Genomic DNA, 8,798 nt, shown 5'->3' on the forward strand with positions numbered 1-8,798 from the left:
AGAAGAATATGAGAGGAAGCCTGGCCAGCATGGCTCAGTGGTTGAACATCAACCTGTGAACCAGGAGATCCCAGTTTGATTTCTGGTCAGGGCACATGCCCAGGTTGCAGGCTCGATCCCCAATGTGGGCTTGCAGGAGGCAGCCAATCATTGATTCTCTCTCATCATTGATGTTTATATATCTCTGAAATCAATAAAAGTATTTTTAAAAGAATATAAAAGAAAAACTATAGACTGGGAGAAAATATTTGAAAATCATATAGTAGTAAAAGAGTTCTATATGGAATATATAAAGAACTCTTGCAACTAACTCAATAACAAGGAAACAACCTAATTTAAAAATGGGCAGAAATTTTAATAGACATTTTACCAAAGAATATATACAGATAGCTAATAAGCATTTGAAAAAAAATGTTTAACATCATTAGTCACTAGGGAAAAAACACAATGAGATAGTCACTTCCTACCTTGTATGATGGCTTTTCTAGCAACTTCACCATGTCATGGGGCAGCTCCTCCCAAGGTTAGTTTCTCCTACTGAAGGTCATGACAGTAGTGCTTTGGTATAACCAAAGAAAGGTTTATTACTCAGGCAAGCGAAGAATTCCTGAGGTGGGGATAAAGGAGGATGGTTCTCCAGGAAAAGCGCTGGAACAGAGAGAGAGAGTACTGAGTATACAGCAGTTTTACAAAGCCTTTACGAGTCTGTGAGTAGCCCTAAGACCTCGAGACAGAGCTTTACATTTGAGAAATTACCACAAGAATGACTAAAAATCAGTATTCCTTTGGCTCCAGGAGTTGTTGAGTAAATTCTTATTTCCTATTATTATGAGAGACACGGGCATTCCATCCTGAGTCTTGTAGCAAATCCTTATTCAAATCACCATAATAGAGTGGAGCTGGAATCCTATTTAAGAATGTTGTTGTTAGGAACTAATTCAAGATTTTCCATTCCTCGTTAAAAGATCCACACAGTTATAGGGAGTGTTGAGTCTGTGTTAAACAATTGAAAATACTAGACATGTGTCTTTTATACCAAAGACTGTTATGTAGTTTAAAAGAAGGCACCAAGAAACAGACACCTCCAGTTAGTCAGCCTTTAAAGCCATCATATTGAGGAAGGACAGTAGGCTTTGGCAGACAGATTTCTTTGGCATATAGAATAGCTTTTTTTGGGGGGGGGCGGGGGTGGAAGGGGAAGATTAGGGCCCTCATTTTCTATGGGCCCCACTGTGTTATCCCTTTCAATCTGGGCTCCAAGTTTGAAAAGGGATAGCAGAAAGGGAGTTTGTTATTCAGTAGGAAGGGTAATTCTGTTTGGGTTCTATACGAGTTTACTTAAGAAATGTGAGCAAGTTGGTTGGCTGTGGCATTAAATTGAGCTTCCTCCTTGGGACCTGTAGTAGGAGCTGAGACAGGGGGGACTTTAATTTTAATACATGAGGTCTGAGCAGCGATATATTCCTAATGTGGAAGGTCCCATAGTGAACAATCCTGAATGTGGGATCTATTTTGTGTTTGATCCATAGAGCAGATCAAAGAGAAGAGCCATTAGCTACCACTCAGGAGTCTGTAAAATATGGGCAATGAACATACTATTTTTGAGGGTATCCTCCGGTGTTGAAATGACTGATGTTTGGGTCCCATCCTTTATCAAGGATGTCCTGGTCATAGAATGGAAAGAAGCAGCTCTTCACTGTTTTCAGCACATGTGATGGTGGTGCTGTCGTCTATAAAATAAATTTATGCCGAAACCGGTTTGGCTCAGTGGATAGAGCGTTGGCCTGCGGACTGAAAGGTCCCACGTTCGATTCCGGTCAGGGGCATGTACCTGGGTTGTGGGCACATCCCCAGTGGGGGATGTGCAGGGGGCGGCTAATCGATGTTTCTCTCTCATCGATATTTCTGACTCTCTGTCTCTCTCCCTTCCTCTCTGTAAAAAATCAATAACATATATTTAAAAAAAATGTATTCCCTTTCTCCTAAACGTAGGGGACCCTGCAAGTAGCCAATTGGGACAAGCAAGGTGTACTCTTACTTGGATCCATGGGCAAGAAGACTCCATAGAGCATGAGAACTAGTGGCTAAGGCTTCCATAGTAGAGGAATCACCAGATGGAATTAGTGGCATTTTTACCTGGACAGCTTTTTGGGTGGCCTCAAGGGTCTATTGCCGGGATGACTTCGTTCCGATTGGACCGATTTTCTTGCAATTGTCTAAATAGGTTTTAATTAAATGTGTAGATGGGGAATATGTTGCTTCCAGAAACTAAATAGGCAAGTAGATGTTGGGCTTTCTGGAGAGTGCCAGGAGTAGGGATATTGACTGGAGATGGTACGGAGCAGCCTTCTTGGGATCAAATGAAGCCTCCAAATCTAACTGAGGTTCTGGGCCTCTTAGATGTGCAGTGACGCAGCTAGTTAGTCAAAGTCTGGACCACGGTATGACTATCTTGTGAAATACCTTTATGTGTTTCTCCCCTCAGTAGAATACAGGGGTGGGCAAAAGTAGGTTTACAGTTGTGAGTATGCAAAACAACTTATTCTTGCGTTATTATTTATTAATTATTGTACTATTTCCCATAATCACAACTGTAAACCTACCTTTTCCAACCCTTATATTTCTCTTCAAGTAGTTTTGAAGAGCACCACATTGAAGAGCAGCCTGTCCAGGCTGAGGTTTAGCTAGGGTACTTAAAAATAAAACGAGCCCGCGAAGATCTGTCTGCATAAATGGTAGGGATATAGATATACTCCACAGATAATTTAGTGAAGCTATATTGGGATACCTCATAGATGAATGCAAATTGTGGCTGTGATGCTGGATAAATGGGCCAGAATAAAACATTGGCTAGTTCAATAGCTCCGAGGATCTACCTCAGGGAATTTATCATTCCTAAGATGGTACAGATGGTCCCCAACCTTATGATGGTTTGACTTAACAATTTTTTTTACTTTTCAATGAAGTGAAAGCAATATACATTTAATAAAAACTGGATATAGGCTAAGCTACGATGTTCAGTATGTAAGGTGTAGTAAATGCATTTTGACTCAATAATATTTTTAATTATAATGGGTTTATTAGGACATAAAACCACCATAAATTGAAGAGCATCTGTGTTCATAGCGTTATTGTGTAAGGAGTCTCAATCTCAACTGTTGTTTTTTAAAATATTTTATTTCATAGACAATGCTTGTTTTTTTTTAAAAAGATATTTTTGTTGATTTCAGAGAGGAAGGGAGAGGGAGAGAGAAATAGAAACATCAGTGATGAGAAAACATCATTGATCAGCTGCCTCCTGCACTCCCCCTACTGGGGATCAAGCTTGCAGTTTGGGCATATGCCCTGACTTGGAATCGAACCAGTGACCTCCTGGTCCACAGGCTGAAGCTCAACCTCTGAACCACGCCACCCGGCTGTTGCTTTTTTAATCCCCACCCGAGGATATGTTTTTGTTGATTTGAGAAAGAGGAAGGGGGAGGAGAGAGAGGAGAGAGAGAGAGAGAGAAAGAGAGAGAGAGAGAGAAACATCCATGTGAGCATAACATTGATCAGTTGCCTCCTGTATGGCACCGATTAGGGATTGAACCTGCAGCCTTTTGGTATATGGGATGATGCTACAACCAACTGAGCCATCTGGACAGGACTTTTGTGGGGGTTTTTTTGTTGTTGAATTTTTATTGATTTTAGAGAAAGAGAGAGAGAGACTGAGAGATAGAGAGGCAGAGACATCAATTTGTTGTTCCACATATCTGTGCTTTCATTGGTTGATTCTTGTATGTGCCCTAATGGGGGATCAAACCCGCAACCTTGGCATATTGGGACAACACTCTAACCACCTGAGCTACCTACATGGCCGTTGTTGGGTTTATGTTATCACTCTTGGTTATTTGTTGAAATGTGGGAGCACTAAGGAGGGTTCATAATCTTTGTCAATGACCTTTACATTAGCTCAAGGGTGCATTAGTTTCCTTGGTATGCTTAGAAGGTACCATTTAGGGCTGGTTAACACTTTAGTTTTAGCTCCTGGGAATATTTGGATCATTGTAGTAGAGTCAAGGGCAGCAATAGCTGTAAAGATTCTTGGTGCTCTTAGTGTTCCTGTCAACCATTTGCTCTGGGGATGAGCCTCAGCAGGCCACATAGTGATAGTTCTGCTTCATTCAGAGGTCCCCTGCTGACACCGGGGTTGTGGCTGCTGCTGGAGTAAGCTTCTTTAGGATTGTGCAGGAGGCAACAGACACAGGTGGGAGGTGAGGCGGAGGGGTTGCTGGCACTAAATCAGTCATCGGTGGAAATCCAGGTGCAACTACTTTGGAAATGGTTTGATAATTTCTTGGAAAGTTAAACATAAATTTGTCATATGCTCCAGGATTTCTTCTCCTAGATATTTACCCAAGATAAGTAAAAACATGTCCACATCAATATAAACATAGTATATGAACATTTATAGCCATGTTATTCATAATCATCAAACAATAAAAACAGTCCAGATGTCCATCAACTGGTGAATCGATAAACAAAATATGGTGTATCTATACATGAAGTATTATTCGGCAATAGAAAGGAATGAAATATGAATACACACTACAATGCGGACGAAACTCAAAAACACTAAGTGAAAGAAGCCAGACACAAAATATTGTATGAAACAGGCATGCAAAGCAGACCAATGGTTGCCTGTGACTGTGGGTGAGGGTACCGTAGAAATTGGGTACAAGGGATCTTTTGGGGGTAATGGAAATCTAAAGCTGGATTATAATAAAGGCTGCGGAAATCTATAAAGTTACTCAATATCATTGAATTGTGTCCTTACGCTTTTTATATGTAGGAAATTTTGAGAGTAAATACGGGTTGGCATCCTTGGTTTTGCTGTGTATAATTTTATGCAGTGTGTGTGTGTGTGTGTGTGTGTGTGTGTGCGTGTTTCAAATATTGGAGGTTGATGAATATAAGTAATGTTGTGTTGCTGGGATATGCACAAGATTTAAGTAGTTTTGAAGAGCACCACATTAAAAAGTCTTCTTAAGTAATCTACATAGTCATCATCAATATCCTGAAGTGAAAAATAGACAAAATGAGCAAAGTTTTCCATTAGCATTTAGATTTCACTTTTTTTTTTCATTTTTTTCTAAGCTCCCAAGTCAAGTTTAACATGCTGTTTATTTAAGATTGAGAACATCACCCAAATATGAGTACCTACAAGGTGTGGGGTGTTGTGTCAAGCTCAACAAAATAAACAAGGTTTAGCAATTATTGAGTTGTTGCCATATCCAGGTTTAGCAGCTTAATATTGTACGACTCCATTTAATTCTCACAGCAACAGTTTGGTAGGACTATTAATATTCCCATTTTATAGAAGGAGAAATTGAGACCCAGAGGGTTTATTCACTTGTCCCAGGCCACATAGGTGGAAGGGTCAACTGACTGACTTCCCAGGCTGTGTTCCAAATGGAGAAACAGGGGTAAGTCATTTAGTCCCATGTCAAATACAAGTGATCTTTCCAGATATATAGGGAATTGTTGGAGAGAATGGCAGGGAGCGGTCAAGAATGACTGAGACTTGCAGGGATGGAGGGCCTCGGGGACATGTGGAGGTGAGACCAGGGCCATACGCTATGGTGGGAGGCAGGGGCCATCCAGAGGAGATCTTTGAATTCCTTCAGACAAAGTCAGATGTACTGAAGGCAGATGTGCAGCAGCTACAGACGCAGCATAGACCAAACACTGAGAAGGGAGCTTCAGGGGCTGGCCAGAGGCCCACGCCCTGCTGTCCAGGCTGAGGTTTAGCTAGGATAGCCAGGCCAGTCATTCAAGTAGTGGCTGAACTGCAGCTTTTTCCTTCTCCCTAGGTCACCAGAGGCGCCTATCTGGTTGAGTAGGTGCCTGCACTGGTTGAGTAGGTGCCTGCACTGTGGGTACTTTGCCTGCAGAACATCTGTTTCTGTGTGTTTGGCATCTGTTGCAAATATCCCCCTGTGCAGATGATGGATTGAAAAGGGAAGGAAAGGAGAGACCGAATAGGAGTCTGTCACGATCAGGCCTGAGTTAAAATACACATGATAGGAGCAGATGGAGATTTAAGGAGAAGCGTGAGGAATTTGAATCTTATCTTGGTAATTCAGTGGAATTTGGGGGTGAGAGGAACCTGGTCAAGGTCTTGGGTGCGTGCAATTATGTACTGTGTTAGTCTGCTATGGCTGCTGTAACCAAGTACCATAGACTGGGTGGCTTTACCAAATAAATTTATTTTCTCATTAATTTTTATTCAATTTAGTTCTGGAGGCTAGACATCTGACATTAGAGTGTCTGCAGAGTTGGTTCCTTCTGAGGGCTGCGAGGGAAGGAGCCGTTCCAGGCCTTTCGCCTCAGCTTGCAGATGATCATTCCTGTTTCTTCACATGGTCTTCCCCTTCTGTCTGTGTCCCCATATCCTCTTTTTATACCTTAAGTACCTCTTTGTAACTTAAGTACCCCTTTAAAGGGCCTGTCTCCAAATAAGGCAACATTCTGAGATGCTGGGGGTTAGGACTCCTACAGATGAATTTTGGCGGTAAGAGAACACAAGTCAGCCCGTGATGCTGAAACATAAACAGATCTCACTTTGCTCATTCTGAGGAGCCATATAATGGGGCTGGCCTGTACTTCCTATGAGCTGGGTTAGTGTGTGCTAGTTGTAAGGGGGGAGGGTGACTTTCATGGAAAGAATCCCGTGACCTAAGTCGAGGTGGCAGATCTTAACATAGTTTTGGAAATTCAGATTTTCTTAAGGTGAGTGTAACCTCTATGAGAAGCCCAGGTTTGGGGGCACCTTGAGACGTTGAGACAGCATGGCTTAAGTAGTTTTATTTCATCTTCACTTTTCGTGCCTCTGTTGAGCCAAATATGCTTAGCTGAGAGTTTGGACATCCTAGAGATGTATGACTTCATGTGCCCATTTTGTTTTCTTGAGCAAAACAATGTCTATATTTGTAATTCTTTTCTCTTTCACATGCTATTATAACACACTCTAAAGTGATTTTTTAAGTTGTATTTTTTAAAAATTATATTGTTTTCTAATTATAAAAGTATTATGAATTCATTGTAAAATTATTTTTAACAAAAATGAAAATTACCTATTATCTCACCATTGAAAGATAGTTTATTAATTTTATCATAGGGGTGTATTTTCTTTAAGAATATGTGCATGTATGCACTTAATATAGGTGAGATTACATATGACACATACACACATGTATTATATACATATAAACACAATTTTGTGTCTTCCTTTTTTCACCAAATATTGGAAATTTAAAAAATCCTTTAAATATGTGTTTTAAGTGACTATCCTTTTGTCTGAGACTTCATAACGGACCCATTCTCTTCTATTTGTTTTTTTCATTATTATAATACACTCCACTTCCATAACACTAATAAACATAGGATATATTATATATTTATTGATTGAATGATTGATTGTCTAGTTTACCCTACAAAATGTAAGCTCCAGCCAAAACCGGTTGGCTCAGTGGATGGAGCATCGGCCTGTGGACTGAAAGGTCCCAGGTTCGATTCCGGTCAGGGGCATGTACCTTGGTTGCGGGCATATCCCCAGTGGGAGATGTGCAGGAGGCAGCTGATCGATGTTTCTCTCTCATCGATGTTTCTAACTCTCTATCCCTCTCCCTTCCTCTGTGTAAAAAATCAATAAAATATATTTTTAAAAAAATGTAAGCTCCAAAAAGGGCAGGATTTGAAGTTTAATGTTCCCTAGCCTCACTCCAACTCTTCTGCACTCAGAACCCAGAACAGACCTGGTACATGGTAGATATTCAATAAGTGTTTGTTGAATGAATAAGTGAATGAATGAATGAACATATTTGTGCCTGTTGAATGAATAAGTGAATGAATGAATGAATGAATGAACATATTTGTGCCTGTACCTTTTTTACTTTACAGATACTTTTCTCTAGGGTTGATTTTAGAAGGATAATCCCTGTTAACAGATATTAACAATTATAAAGCCTTGATATATGTTGCTATTTTGTCAATTCGGGAAAGATCATGTCAATTTAGAGCTCCAATCACTAGACCATGACAACTCCAGAAATAGCCTACGGAACCCACTGACACTCAGCTAGTCTCCCCCAGACATCAGCTTCTCCCCTGGAGAAGACAACAAAGGTTACAAATATGCTTTACTACCAGTATATATCCCCAACTTTCTTTTCTTTATCCTCCATCTCAAGGGGGAATCTATCTGACCTTCAAAACAAGAACCACAAAGACCTCCTCTAATTTATATGTCGTTCTGTTAAAGTCACATGTCTTCCCTGGAACAGACTCCGAAGCCACCGGCCTGATGGTGCCAAGAGCCTTGGGCTTCCTCAGTGGGAGGTGATGTGGGGAGATGGAACAGGTGGCTTTTCTCGTTTCCCACTCTGCTTCAGTCAGAGAAGCCTCTTTTCATCAATTTGATGTATTAAATATTTGTATTAAATCTTATTAGTAAAACAGGGTTTCATAATAAAAGAGTTTGAGAATCATTTGTTTATTCATTTTATAGCTGAGGCCCAGAGATGCTACTCACTTGGCAAGTATCTCTAACCCCCAGCACAGGCTTCCCTTCACTAGCTCCCTGTTTTATAGCCTTTAGCAAAGATTAAAACATGCACAATTACCAACTGAGGTGCTCATTAGAAATGAAAATTCCTCACCCTAACCGGTTTGGCTCAGTGGATAGAGCGTCAGCCTGCGGACTGAAGGGTCCCAGGTTCGATTCCAGTCAAGGGCATGTACCTTGGTTGTGGGTACAT

At 40.7% G+C, this 8,798-nt stretch overlaps 1 long non-coding RNA gene across 1 annotated transcript in view; it reads left to right on the forward strand.

Moving 5' to 3' along the window:
* LOC107183388 overlaps nt 1-8,460 on the forward strand; it is a 19,000-nt gene extending 10,540 nt beyond the window's left edge. Inside the window, exon 2 of the long non-coding RNA XR_001514179.1 lies at nt 8,232-8,460. This is a non-coding gene — a long non-coding RNA (uncharacterized LOC107183388). The remainder of the gene's footprint in view (nt 1-8,231) is intronic.
* Nucleotides 8,461-8,798: the final 338 nt, after the last annotated feature.

The sequence above is a fragment of the Myotis davidii genome, unplaced genomic scaffold (assembly GCF_000327345.1).
Source record: "Myotis davidii unplaced genomic scaffold, ASM32734v1 scaffold980, whole genome shotgun sequence".
Classification (NCBI taxonomy): domain Eukaryota; kingdom Metazoa; phylum Chordata; class Mammalia; order Chiroptera; family Vespertilionidae; genus Myotis; species Myotis davidii.